This window comes from Bos indicus, chromosome 25 (genome assembly GCF_029378745.1).
Source record: "Bos indicus isolate NIAB-ARS_2022 breed Sahiwal x Tharparkar chromosome 25, NIAB-ARS_B.indTharparkar_mat_pri_1.0, whole genome shotgun sequence".
Taxonomy (NCBI): domain Eukaryota; kingdom Metazoa; phylum Chordata; class Mammalia; order Artiodactyla; family Bovidae; genus Bos; species Bos indicus.
Window position 1 is genome coordinate 19,713,798 of NC_091784.1, and position 15,649 is coordinate 19,729,446.

The 15,649-nt window shown below is 41.4% G+C and overlaps 1 pseudogene; it reads left to right on the forward strand.

Moving 5' to 3' along the window:
- The first annotated feature begins 5,285 nt into the window (after positions 1 to 5,285).
- On the forward strand, positions 5,286 to 11,174 carry LOC139179586 (mitochondrial import inner membrane translocase subunit TIM44 pseudogene; annotated as a pseudogene).
- Positions 11,175 to 15,649: the final 4,475 nt, after the last annotated feature.

Sequence of the window (15,649 nt, forward strand, 5' to 3'; positions counted from 1 at the left end):
AGGAAGGAAGGGAAGATAAATTTTTTTAAAAAGAAAATAAACCAATTGGTTATATTTCTGTAAAATAATCTTAGGTCACAGGACTAAGACCAGTTAGCTTTGTACAAAATAATTTCTCCTTCTTTTTGAAGGATTCTTATGTTCCTTACCTTGCATACTTCAAATATATTGAGAATATATATGCAACTGAGGTCTGAGGACTGAGGCCACTGTGGGCTGGCCAGAACAAATACTACTTGCCAAATTCAACAAAGTCAATACATACATATTATAAAGTTCCCAAATACCAAAGAATCAAGCATTTTTGGTCTCTGGGTTCCAGAGCTGCTACATATTTAATCCCACATGACTCAAAATAACCAAAAAAGAGCTGAATTATTTTAGTGACCCACACTTGGAATATTTTTGCTGTCACTATTGATCTGGACAAGTCTGACTGTACACTCATGTGCAAAGTGGACATCATAAGGGGCATCAGATTTCTAAGCTGGTTACTCTCTGTGTTTCTGCACCAGCTTTTTCATTAGCTAAATTTACTGTTTACAAACAGAGGGCCGTCTTGGGTTTATGTTCCATCAGTTCAGTTCAGTCGCTCAGTAGTGGCCCCATGGACTTTGTGGCCCCATGGACTACAGCACTCCAGACATCCCTGTCCATCACCGACACCCGGAGCTTACTCAAACTCATGTCCATCGAGTCAGTGATGCCATACAACCATCGCATCCTTTGTCATTTTCTTCTCCTCCCACCTTCAATCTTTCCCGGCATCAGGGTCTTTTCTAATGAGTCAGTTCTTCACATCAGGTGGCCAAAGTATTGGAGTTTCAGCTTCAGCATCAGTCCTTCCAATGAATATTCGGGACTGACTTCCTTTAGGATAGACAGGTTGGATCTCCTTGCAGTCCAAGAGACTCTCAAGAGTCTTCTCCAACACCACAGTTCAAAAGCATCAATTCTTCAGCTTTCCTTACAGTACAACTCTCACATCCATACACAACTACTGGAAAAACTATAGCTTTGACTAGACAGACCTTTGTTGACAAAGTAATGTTTGTCTTTTTAATATGCTGTCTAGGTTGATCATAGCTTTCCTTCCAAGGAGCAAGCATCTTTTAATTTCATGGCTGCAGTTACCATCTGCAGTGATTTTGGAGCTCAAAGAAATAAAGTCTGTCACTGTTTCCATTGTTTCCCCATCTATTTGCCATGAAATGATGGGACCGGATGCCATGATCTTAGTGTTCTGAATGTTGAGCTTTAAGCCAACTTTTTCACTCTCCTCTTTCACTTTCATCAGAGGCTCTTAGTTCTTTTTCGCTTTCTGCCATAAGGGTGGTGTCATCTGCATATCTGAGGTTATTGAAATTTCTCCTGGCAGTCTTGATTCCAGCTTGTGCTTCATCCAGCCCCCCATTTCACATGATGTACTCTGCATATAAGTTAATAAGCAGGGTGAAAATATGTAGCCTTGACATACTCCTTTCCCAATTTGGAACCAGCCTGTTGTTCCATGTCCAGTTCTAACTGTTGCTTCTTGACCTGATGTTGCTCCATGGTACCATGATAAAAATAGCCTGACCGCTATACTCTTTAACTCTGGTTTTAGCTTGCAGCTCATCCTCAGAATACAGGCCTCATTAGGTCAAACTGAAAGTAAAACCACTGGTTAGGCACCAACTGCCTGCTTCCAATTAGCATATGGTATGAGCTATCCCAGACATCTACCAGATTATTTACATTTACTAGATAATCATTCCTCAAACACCCAATCACCACATCAACTGTTCACTTTTCAGTCACCTATAGAATTCAGTAGTTACTGACGAAAAATAGTTAACTGGAGTTGAGATATGGTCTTTGTATCTAAGAAAGGCAAGAAAGGAAACTATGAAACGAGTCAAAAGATGAGAAAGGAATCCAATATAAAGATGATAAATGACTGCATGCAACTATCTTCTTAGAGGGGCACCTGAATGACCACACATGTACAGATGTAGTTTCTAAAGCCACATTTCTTCTAAACAGCTCTCATGTTCATCACATGGTAACAAATGTGATGTTTGCTAACATTTAAATGTTTGCTAATTCTTAAAAAAAAAAATCCAAATTCATTAAGGCCACATTTATCATTTTGCCCCAGAGATCCATGATGGAAGCTGATTGCTAAAGCTTAGTAGATAAGAAAAGGAAGAGGGACAGAAAAAAGATCTGTATAATAAAAGAATATCTTTTTTCAATTACATCAGTAAGCTGGTTAGAGAAGTAAGACCACTAAGGCTTTATTTCCCACTGCAAAATTCAAAACCATTACACAGTTATTCTGTAAAGTTTAGAAAATATGGAGTACCATAAAGAGAAAAAGTCCCCTAGTACCCCACCATCTGCCGCTTCCCAGGTGGCTCAGTGGTAAAGAATCCTCCTGCCAATGTAAGAGATTCTGGTTCGACCCATCTTGGGAAGATCTCCTGGAAAAAGAAATGGCAACCCACTCCAGTATTCTTGCCTGGGAAATCCCATGGACAGAGAAGCCTGGGAGGCTACAGTTCATGGGGGTCCCAAAAGAGTTGAACACAACTTACCGACACAATCCCTTCACCTAAATTAGTATTTTGGAATATATCCTTTCAGTGGTCTATATAAGCATATAGGTGGCACACATAAATAAATAAATGCATGTTAACAGTACACATATCCAACCTTTAAACAAAACTGAGTCATAATGTACATTCTATTTTGCAAACTGTTTTGAAAACACTTTTTCATATAAATCTTCCCTCATCAAATGCTTTAAAAGAGCTGAAAATTAATGGCCGTACTACCAAGACTGTGGCAGTATTACCACTGACACACCAGCTATTTCACATAACCCATAAACTATTTATTGCCTATGACTTCAATCTGTCAAACAAAAATTTGGTGCTACACTACAGAAGGGTTGCAGAAAGGTTGACTCTCTGTTAAAACATATTTAATTGCCAGATATGTCTTTCATTGACAGTTTGACAGTTTAAACTCTAATGGTGGGACATTGAGTTTGCTTCCAACAGTTCACTATTATAAACAATATTGGGATAATAAACAGAATATGCAGCTAAAATTCAGCTCCTGAGAATAAACTCCCAGAAGTGGAACAACAGATCAAAGACTATGCAAAAACATATTATAAGTGTATGTGTGTGTGTATGAAAAGTGAAAGTATTAGTCACTCAGTATCTGCCTCTTTGCAACCCCATGGACTACAGCCCAAGTGCCTCTGTCCACGGAGTTCTCCAGGCAAGAATACTGGAGTGGGTTGCCATGCCCTTCTCCAGGGGATCTTCCTGACCCAGGGATTGAACCTGGTTCTCTGGTACTGTAGAAAGGGTCTTTATCAGCTGAGTCACCACATAAAATCAATCTGAATTCAAAAAAAGTAGTGTCAGCTTATACAATGGGACTGTACTAGGAGTGTGTATTTCTCCCAACATCACCTGGTAATATGTCAACTAATTCAATTTCTTAAAAAAAAAAACAAAACCCAACTCCTTACTTTTAAAAAGTACTTTTAGACATTATATTTTAGGAAAAATATCAAACTGCCAGAGGAGGATGGAAAACATGAGAGACCATTTACTTCATTATAAATTGCATCAAAAGATTGACAAATCCAACAATTTTAGCTCCAAGGATTTCAAGACAGTACTGTTAAATGATGGGGGTGGCGTGCAGAGCAGGGGACAGAAAGAGATTAATCATGTTTCAATAGTATCTAAATTCCAGATTTATTCTTTCAAAAGAAAATGAACCTTTCCCCATGTCCCATACACACACAAAAAAGATAAAGACCATCTAATGAATAACAGTCTAAAGATAGTAATAGATCTAATGAATAATAGTCCCCTTATCATACGTTGAAACTCCAAAACTTTGGCCACCTCATGCAAAGAGTTGACTCACTGGAAAAGACCCTAATGCTGGGAAGGATTGGGGGCAGGAGGAGAAGGGGACGACAGAGGATGAGATGGCTGGATGGCATCACAGACTTGATGGACATGGGTTTGGGTGGACTCCGGGAGTTGGTGATGGACAGGGAGACCTGGGGTGCTGCAATTCACAGGGTCGCCAAGAGTCAGACACAACTGAGCGACTGAACTGAACTGAACAGAACTATCCTAAGTTTAGCATTGGGGGTAGAAGGGCCTGACCTATATATTCAGGTTCAACCCATGCAGTTGAACCTGAGTGAATCACATGTCCAGGGAGCAAGAATTTCATTCAAATGGAACTATGGTGTACTTAAAATGGTTAATAGTCTGGATTCAGACCACAGACTTAATATATGGCCTTTTAGCTTCAGACTGGATCAAAGGCTTGCAGCAGAGACTCATCTGCTCCCCCAGCATCCAGGTTCTTCATCAGTTGGTCACTCATTTTCTTCACTAGAAAGATCCAACTCCCTCACTCTTAGTCATTCATGTTGGGTAAGTTCACATAATGAACTATGTGACTCAAGCCCACCAAAGTCTCCATATGCCCTTGGCTTTCAACAACTGGGTCAGGAATATGCAGGAGACCTAAGTCAGACAAAGTGAATCTTAGCACTAAAAGCAAGGAAGGTTGGAGCTGCTTTGGTCTTCTTATCAGGAAGAAAGAGCACCAAAGAAAATAATAATGCCTATCCAAGGGTCACTGTGAGGGTTAAACTATCTCTTCTTATCAGATGGGTCTCAATTTAAATGTGTGTAAGACAGAAGAATAAAACCAGTGCCAAGAGACAAAATCAGTTTTTTAAAGGCATTATTTGAGTACAGAATCCAACTGTACCTAAAGTCAGATCAAAGCCTGAACCTCACAGTTGTATGAGCCAGTTAATTCTCCTTTAGCATAAGCCAGATGTCAGTTTTCCTGTCACAACAGAAACAGTCCCGACCAAGACCAACTATATCACTCAGATCTACTTACAGAGCAAAGAAACAGAAGACCTGATACCATGGTCAGAGACCAACTTAGCAGGCCACAGTTTCAACCAAATATATCAAGAGACTTCTTAGCTGAACACTAGGACCAATGATCCCAAACTTGAGCAAATTGTAAAATCTCATGACAACTGGGTGGACCATGAGGATGCTATTTGAAAGATGATATGACTAAGAGAAAAAGAATCTTTCTTGTAATTCTTACCATCTTAAGCATCCTTCAAACAAAAGTACCACAGAGCACTTTCAGCTGCTTTATCCTACTGTGTATGCTTGTGTCATCTTCACGTTTCCAAGGAAGAACCTCCTCCCAGCACTCAGACACCACGTGAATGACTGCAAAGTAAAAACTCCTGTAAGTCTTCCCCTATGCAATAATATGATCAATCTTCTGACTAACATAGGCTACTGGATCTAAACCACATCCTATGAAACTGAAAGACCAGACCTGACCAGAACTTTGCTACTCTCTTGGTTTCAATTACTATTACGGAAACAATTTCTCTTTGGTGTCAAGTACTAAAAAGTCTATTTAGAAAGTATTCAGGTTTTGAAGACAGTGATAGGAAATGCTCACGTTAGTGTGTCTTTATTGGAAATATATTCCCTGTAGGTTGAAACCTGAGGCCCCAGTGTTTGGACCTTTTTTTCCTTTTTTTTTTGGTCAAGTTACTTATTTCACAAATGTGCACTCATATGGCATGAGACCAAAGGGTACATTAATGAGGGGAAAGATAAGCAGATAATTAAATTAAAAATATAGGGGACTGGAATGCAAAAGCAGGAAGTCAAGAGATCCCTGGAGTAACAGGCAAGTTTGTTCTTGGAGTACAAAATGAAGCAGGGCAAAGGCTAACAGAGTTTTGCTAGAGAAGGCACCAGTCATGGCAAACACCCTCTTCCAACAACACAAGAGACAATTTTACACATGGACATCACCAGATGGTCAATATCGAAATCAGATTGATTATATTTTTTGCAGCCAAAGATGGAGAAGCTCTATACACTCAGCAAAAACAAGACCAGGAGCTGACTGTGGCTCAGATCAAGAACTCCTTACTGCCAAATTCAGACTTGAAGAAAGTAGGGAAAACCACTAGGCCATTCAGGTATGACCTAAATCAAATCCCTTATGATTATACAGTGGAAGTGACAAATATATTCAAGGGATTAGATCTGATAGACATACTGCCCATAGAACTATGGACAGAAAGGTTTGTGACACTGTTCAGGAGGCAGTGATCAAGACCATCCCCTAGAAGAAATGCAAAAAGGCAAAATGGTTGTCTGAAGAGGCCTTACAAATAGCTGAGAAAAGAAGAGAAGAGAAAGGCAAAGGAGAAAAGTGAACAATGCAAAGAAATAGAGGAAAGCAACAGGATGGGAAAGACTAGAGATCTCTTCAAGAAAACCAGAGATACCAAGGGAACGTTTCATGCAAAAATGGACACAATAAAGGACAGAAATGGTATGGCCCTAACAGAAGCAGAAGATATTAAGAAGCGGTGGCAAGAATACACAGAAGAACTGTACAGAAAAGATCTTCATGACCCAGATAACCATGCTAATGTGATCACTAACCTAGAGCCAGACATCCTCGAGTGCGAAGTCAAGGGGGCCTTAGAAAGCATCACTATGAACAAAGTGAGTGGAGGTGATGGAATTCCAGTTGAGCTATTTCAAATCCTAAAAGATGATGCTGTGAAAGTGCTGCACTCAATATGCAAGCAAATTTGGGAAACTCAATCGTGACTACAGGACTGTAAAAGATCAGTATTCATTCCAATTCCAAAGAAGTACAATGCCAAAGAATGTTCACACTACTGCATGACTGCATTCATTCCATATGCTACTAAGGTAATGCTCAAAATTCTCCAAGTGAGGCTTCAGCAGTACATGAACCAAGAATTTCCAGATGTACAAGTTGGATTTAGAAAAGGCAGAGGACCCAGAGATCGAATTTTCAAAATCTGTTGAATCATGGAAAAAGCAAGAGAATTCCAGAAAAAACATCTAATTCTGCTTCACTGACTATGCTGAAGTCCTTGACTATGGATCACAACAAACTATGGAAAATTCTTCAAGAGATGGGAATAACAGACCACCTTACCTACTTCCTGAGAAACCTGTATGCAGTCCAAGAATGGACTGGTTCCAAATTGGGAAAGGAGTACATCAAAGTTGCATATTGTCACCAGGCTTATTTAACATATATGCAGAGTACATCATGAGATGTACTTGTGCTGGATGAAGCACAAGCTGGAATCAAGATTGCCAGGATAAGTATCAATAACCCCAGGTATGTAGATGACACTACCCTTATGGCAGAAAGCCAAGACAAACTGAAGAGCCTCTGATGAAAGTGAAAGAGGAGAGTGAAAAAGCTAGCTTAAAACCCAAAATTCAGAAAACTAAGATCTGGCGTCTTGCCCCATCACTTCATGGCAAATAGATGGGGAAACAACAAAAACAGTGACAGACTTTATTTTCTTGGGCTCCAAAATCACTGAGAAAGGTGACTGCAGCCATAAAATTAAAAGACACTTGCTCCTTGGAAGAAAAGCTATGACAAACCTAGACAGCATACTAAAAACCACAGACATTACTTGGCTGACAAAGGTCTGTCTAGTCAAAGCTGTGGTTTTTCCAGTTGCCATGTACGGATGTGAGAGTTGGATAAAAGGCTGAGTGCCAAAGAATTAATGCTTTTGAACTGTAGTGATGGAGCTTCTTGAGAGTCCCTTGGACTACAAGGAGATCAAATCAGTCAATTCTAAAGGAAATCAGTCCTGAATATTCGTTGGAAGGAGTAATGCTGAAGCTGAAGCTCCAATACTTTGGCCACCAGATGAGAAGAGCCGACTCACTAGAAAAGACCCTGATGTTGGGAAAGACTGAAGGCAGGAGGAGAAGGGGATGACAGAGGAGGAGATGGTTGGGTGGCAACACCAACTCAATGGACATGAGTTGGAGCAAGCTCCGTGAGATGGTGAAGGACAGGCAAGTGTGGCATGCTGTAGACCATGGGGTCGCAAAGAGTTGAATAGACTGAGCAATTGAACTGAATGATCATTTTCAATGCTTTCTATTAAAACTCTGCCCTAGCACACAGGATCTTCCACCATGGCAGCGGCAGCACTGTGGGCAGGCTGGTGCTGCTACCCACAGAGATATTTTGGCAGCAGAGTCCATCTCCTGTCCAGCCACAATCTAGGGGCACTACCCCATGGTACCCACCAGCTGCCCAGCCGAGGGGAGAGCTAACTCTGTCCAAATCCTATTCCTCTGGAAACAGAAAAGGGTTTCTCTCTGGTTTGCTCAATAAAATCAAAGAGGAATTAGCCAAAAACAAAGAAATGAAAGAAAGTATAAAAAGTTCCAAAACAAGGCCAAGAACCTGGAAGAGTCAGATGTGTTTCAGGAAGCCAGGAGGAAAGACAAAACCACTGAACTGAAAACCCAGCGGACGAGCGAGGTGATCAGGAAGAAGCTAGGGGAGATCATGGGCATTGTCAAGGAGAGTCTTGACGAAGTCAGTAAAAGTGACCTTGGCAGAAATATCAAGAAGAGTGTGGAAACAGCAGCCAAGACCGCCAAGCAGTCTACCAAATTGGTGTCCAAAGGTGGGGAGAAGCTCGGCTGGACCACTGCCTTCAAAGCCCTCTCCCAGGACGTGGAGTCTGTCAAGGAGATCGACGAGAGCATCCTGGGACAGACCGGGCCCTACCGGTGGCCTGAGCGGCCCTGGAAAAGGAAGGAGTTCGACGGAGAGAAATTCAAGGAAGAGAAAATGTTTGAGGGCAACGAGGAGGCGCTGCGGGTCGTGCTACACAAGGACTCCAAGTGTTACCAGCAGTAGAAGGACTTCAGGGACAAAAATGTGGTGTTCAATCGGTTCTTCAAGATGAAAATGAAATATGACGAGAGTGACGACGCCTTCATCCGGGCGTCCAGTGTACTGACAGACAAGATCACAGGCTTGCTGGGAGGCCTGTTCTCGAAGATGGAGATGTCAGAGGTGCTCAGAGATCCTGCGTGTAGACCCCACCATCAATAAGGACTGCTTCCTGTAGCAGGGCAAGAACAACATCATCCCCAACGTTCTGGAAGCCATGATTTCCCAGGAGCTTGACATTCTCAAAGACTGGTGCTATGAAGCTATCTACAGCCAACTGGCCAACCTGATCCAGCAGGCCAAGGGTCTGGCCCTCCAGTTGCACTCCTGTATCGTGGACACTGACAACATTGATATGGCCATGGGCACGATGATGGAGCAGGGGCCTGTGCTGATCATCCCCTTCCAGGCCCAGATGGTGATGCTGATCAAGAACTCCAAAGGCAAGGTGGTCGAGGGCGACCTGGAGACGGTACTGCAAATGCTGTACGTGTGGACGCTCTGCCAAGACAAGGACAAGCTAAACCCCTATGTGGACGGGCAGCTCCTGGACATTTCCACCTCCAGCATAAAGCAGGTCCTCTGAGCACGGTGGCCATGCCTGGGCCCTCCGGGACTGCCGCTCACTGAGGACACGTGGGGGACTGGCGTCTACCTGCAGCAGCAAGACTTCTGTCAGCTCTGCCCTCACTCTGCCAGGCCGGCTGCAACACCAGATGGATGGGGTGGGAGGGTAGGGGGCTGCATCAGCCCCTGACCCAGTGGCAGGTTGCTGGCCAGAAGGCTCCAGACCAGGCACTCCTTCCCAGGACCGAGCAGTGGGGCCTGGGCCCACTGGCCACATCAGCGATGCCATTTTATCTCGTTCTTTTTAAAAAATAGTGCCCTTGTTATCCTGTATAGAAGCAGAGATTTGTAAATAATATATCACCAAAGTGAAAAAAACAAACAAACAAACAAAAAACGACTCTGCCCTAGCAAGTAGGCCTTACTTTCCAAAACAATATGAAAAACATCCTAAAAGAAAGCAGTGGTGCACAGGCTGTTTTTGTCATCACCTTTGAAAAGTTGAAGATAGCTTTGGATTCCAGAATAAAATGTACATACATACACACACTCATACTCAAATTTTGCAACCCAGGACTGGGGGGCGGTCCATGAAATTACAACTTTTCTGAATTGCCTGAGGGTTTTACCTGCACTGCAACCACCTCCATTTCTTTTACTCAAAACCAACTGCATATAGTTCAACTCCTACAGCTGCCCTTCTGGGAAGGACATGCTATGCTTTGGATGCAGAATGATAGGGTCTGTACAGCCCAGCTCTATTCACTTTCCACACATACTTAGTCACCCTGCATCTCTGTTTTCTCACCTGAAAATTGGGACAAAGGGTCACTGTGAAGAATAAATGGCCCCTTCCTATCAGAGGATTTCAGTTCAAATGCTGAGATGTATTCCTTGTCCAACCAATCTAAAGTACCATCGCCCTCTGATCCAGCACACTACTTTATTTCTTTAGCACATACCACTCTCTGAAATTCTTGTTAACTTATTTATTGTCCACTCCCCCTACCAGAAAGCAATTTCCATGAGAGTGGAAATTATTTTATTCAGCATTTTGTCCTGGGCACCTAAGCTTTATCATGTAAGTGTTTTGATATATCTATTGAATAATACTCTCTGATATTTATTGAGTACTCTGTACAAGGTACTAGTCTATGCACTTAAATGTATTAACTCAAAATTAAATAAATGATAAGTACGACATGCTTAGCACTGTCCGTAGCACAGTTAGTTCTCAATAGATGATAGCTATTTGTACCAATTCTATATTGTTATCAAATACTCAACAGTCAAGGAACCTAAGCCCTAAGGATGTAGAGTAGGCCTTAATTTCACCACTCAAGAGCTGGTTCCTAAGATCCAATCCCTGGACACCCTGCCTCTCAACACCCCACTACCCTCAAAGAGAAAACAGGAAATTGTCTCATTGTTTCAAATTATTCCCTACCTCATCAGTTAACCAGATAATGTGATACAAACACAGCTTCTCAGTCAGCAGTATATAGTCCCATCTCTCCTTATTCTACAAGTTAATTTTCACCTCAAACACAGCAAAAGCCAAAATTTGAAGCTGAAATTGGGAGATGTTCACCCTGTAGTACCTCTTTTTGACCTGCAACTTAGTCCCCTGGAAAAAATCCACATAATAATGGAAATCAGTCCTGCCTGTCCTTCAAGCAAGGGTGAAAGTCCAGACAGTTTATTCAAGCCATAGCCGTGCAGCACTGTACGAAGCTCCAAGGGTTCTCCAAGCAATGAAAAACCTCCTGGTGCTGGTCCAAACTGCTTCTTCTCTATCACAACAAACAAAGGAATGACTTCTAGGTGTCTAGAGATGTAAGGGCAAAAGCCAGCAGCTTGTTTGCATGCTATTATATAGTGAACATGAAGAACTCACTTTAAGTTTTACACTACTTAAGATATTTTTTTCCACTGTAGTATTTTTAAAAATTTGCCTGATGACAGATTGGCTTTTAATTCTGAGGGATGAAGCACATTTCCTGTAAAGAGGATAAGGGATGTGGACCATCAAGGCTCTGCATCTCTTTAGAACCACTGGAGACAATAGACTATGTTTCACATAACTGCCAAGAAAAGGCCAAAACCTAAAGTACTAATCAGGGCCTTCACAGCCAGATGTACTTGCCAAGAAAGCAAAGGGCAGCTTCCACCTCTGCTGGCTGGCAGACGAGCCCACACATTCTGCTTAGCCATGTGAAACAGTCAGCTCTTGCTCTTCCCACCCTTAGGCCTAGTATTTGGGGTAGCAACACCAGTGACTTTTCTATGAGAGTATTTTCTAAAAACAGAACTTCCACCTTTAGGTTTAAAACTGAAAAGAAAAATATCCAGAATTAGAAGTCTGTTTTAACACAATACATTGAAAATTGTAAGTTTAAAGGCTGGTAGTTGGGGACAGGGATCACAGTACCACATGACTTCTCAGCAAGTCATAAAAAAGAGTACAGGTTGTTTAACAGCAGGCATCTCCAGTAATAGAGTTAAGAAGTCCAAGTGCCAGACAGAGGAAAACTAAACTGACACTCCTCCTGCATTTGTTTCAGCAGTGATGGGACTGACACAAATGAACCGCAGCAGCAATTTACAAGACAGAGTCATTAGTAAACCTTTTCTGGTGGCTAGTTGAAGAAGAAATGTTTGAAACCCTGAATTGACTCATTTTTCAGAAGTTAAATCAGTTTAATGGGGGGGGGGGGGGGGGACAAAACCCTCTAAATGACAATAAATCACTAATTGAAACATTACAGGATTCCTAACAGCCATTCTTGATTAGCATACCTTTGTGTCAAAAGCAAAAACCAAGTGCCAGCATTTAACAGCAAGTTGCTGTTAAATCAGTCTGGTGGAACTAGATGAGAACAACAAAAATTAATCTTCAGGCCTAGATGGATACTGTCTGGATAATAAGATGATAAAGACCTCCTCAAAGGGCTTCTGGGTACCATAAATTATATAACAAATCTACTTCTGCCAGGCAGCCAGGATTAACTCCTATTCACTCAGCATGGGCTAATCAAAATGGAAGCATTATTATCCACCACTGCTCTGAAAAAGACACAGCAGGTTGCTCACTGCACATCAGTTTGCTGACATCACTACTCATTGTAAGAGAAGTCACTTAAATACTTTGCTAAACTTAAATACAAGTTTCGTACTTGTTTCTTACAGGTCAAAAACAGAAAAAACAGAAAAAGAAAATATTTCATTAACTCCTTCCTCAGTAAGTTCTTCTGACTGAATATTTTTTATTGTCTATGATGACCCCCTATTATAATAAATAATTATTTCTACTATTCTGCATTTTACCCCTATGGAACATATATATTCATGGCTCTCAGGAGCTGGCAAAAAATGACAAGTACAGAAAAGATGTTACTGTTTTAGTGACTACATCTTAGATTACAGTTCCAAGAAGGCAGGAAGTGTATATGGTAAAATGAAAAGGGCTAACTGGCATCTAACAAACACTTTCTAAATTCAAATCCATGTTCTACTCTTTCTCAAAGTTAAGGATAATGTTTTTCAAGCCTACTTTTTGAAAACATGGACTTCCCTGGTGGTACAGTGGATGGACACCTGCCTGCCAATGCAGGGGACATGCGTCTGATCCTTGATATTGGTAGATTCCACATGCTGTGGAGCAACTAAAGCCTGTTGCACCACAACCACTGAGCCAGTACGCACAACAACTGGCGCCCACACTCTTTAAGGCTCGTGAGTCACAGCTATTGAGTTCGTGTGCTGCAATTACTATAGCCCAGGCACCTAGGAGCTTCACAAGAGAAGCCACTGCAATGAGAAGCCAGCGCACTGCAACAGAGAGCAGCCCCCACTCGCCCCAACTAGAGAAAGCCTGTGCACAGCAACGAAGACCCAGGGCAACCAAAAATAAGTAAACACATTAACGCAGTTTAAACTGCCTCTTTCAAAAAAGTACAGTAGAATACAGTCATTTTTTTGTTTAGTATATTTAAGTCTTTCAGTCACTGTAAAATGAGAGCTTGAACTAAATCAGTGTCTTTCCAACTTGAACTTCAACAATCTGTGAGAAACAAGTTATATCCTGACCAAATGCATATATATACATACACACACATACAACTTATGAAGCAATATTTACTCACTTCGATGATGAACTCTAATTTACGCTGCTTCTTTTTTTAACTTGGTTTTTAATTGTTGGTTATAATCCACTAAGTAAATAATAACAGGTGGCTCAGTGGTAAAGAATCCCTCTGCCAATGCAGGAGATTCAGGAGACTCAGGTTTGACTCCTGTGTTGGGATAATCCCCTGGAGAAGGAAATGGCACTCCACTCCAGTATTACCTGGGAAATTCCATGGACAGAGGGGCCTGGCAGGCTACAGTCCATGGGGTTGCAAAAGAGTCGGACATGACAGGACACCCACCTACAGCACATAATAAGAAAAATTCAAGATCAAACTTAAAGATTCCCTCCAATATCTTTATTGTGCCAGACACAATGCTAGGCATTTTAGAGTTGTGACATCAGTTAATCCCTAAAGCTGCACTATGAGGCTGGTACTTTTTTTAACTGAAAAATTAAAAAATATTGTATTAATTCATTTAAAACATCACTGCTATATTTAAAATAGATAACCAACAAGGACCTACAACAAGCACCCCCAGAGAATTCTGTTCAATACTCTGTAATAACTAAATGGGAAAAGAATTTGAAAAAGAATAGATACCTGTGTTTGGATAATCACTTTACTATATATCTGAAACTAACACTGTTAATATAAGATAAAAATTTTAAAAATAAAAATAAAGACACATAATGTGTTATCATATATGTATGCATTTTAAGCAAGGTTATCGAAGTATGTATAGTACAAAGAACAAAAATATTGAAGAATTAGGGAAAGGGGAAGTCTAAGAAAATAATGCTGCTGCTGTTAAGTCGTTTCAGTCGTGTCCGACTCTGTGTGACCCCATAGATGGCAGCCCACCAGGCTCCGCCATCCCTGGGATTCTCCAGGCAAGAACACTGGAGTGGGTTGCCACTTCCTTCTCCAATGCATGAAAGTGAAAAGTAAAAGTGAAGTTGCTCAGTCATGTCCGACTCTTAGCGACCCCACGGACTGCAGCCCACCAGGCTCCTCCGTCCATGGGATTTTCCAGGCAAGAGTACTGGAGTGGGGTGCCATTGCCTTCTCCTAATAGCTTCTAAAAAATAAATTATCAATAATAAATCATTATATGTTAACATAAATGACAATTTTATGAAAAATAACTGTATTTCCAAAAACTTAATAAGAACAACAACATTGTTTTACATTTTCGCAAATGTCTCTAAGGTCTGGCTTAGAAGACAGCTAATTTCCCATATGTGCTTCTCATTCAATCTTTTGTGATATAACACACCATGTAGACTCTATAAAACTCCTGAGAGAATGAAAGTATAAAGGACAAATGATGTCAGTACTACCAAGAAGAGAATCTGGTTTTTCAGATACTATGAAAAGTGTCTTGGGGATCCTCTAAAAGAGTCTCTGGGAGTGAGGCTGGTACTCTTGATGTTCCTATTTTACAAATAAGGGAATACACTCAGAAATAAAGCACCTCACTTACGACCCTACACTGTAGCACAGACAGAGAAGCTCATCCAACATTTCACCAGTTCCCCCAGCTTCCCAGCCTCTTCAGTTAGATGAGGAAATGTGTCCATTTCTGGCCAAACAGGTATAGGCAGAAATGACACAATGAGCTGTAGGCAGATTTGATACTTACATTTCCAAGCCCAAGCCTAAAGGTGCACAAGACATCTCAGCCATCTCTTCCCTTGCCATGGTGACCAAGACAATACAGATGGTACAACACATGATGTTGGAACCCACATCAGCTTGGGTCTCTGAGCAACTTCTGGAGCTGAGCACCTTTTAGCCTAAAACCCACGTGGGATATGCAAGCAAAGAACTTTTCAACAGATTATGACAAACTTTGTTAAGCTCTAACTCCTGAATATCTACCATTCCCTCAGTAATTTTACAGTTCAGGCCTCTGCCATCTTTACTGCAGTATTCTCTCAGTACCTGCTTCTGGGATTGCTCCCTTTAATCTCTCTTCCAAACTGCCACTGGAGTGATCTTTTCAACACACACATAGCCCATGTGAATATGCCATGCCTCTACTCAAAATTATTTAATAGCTCCCCTTCACCTACAAATACAACTTTAATAAGGTATAC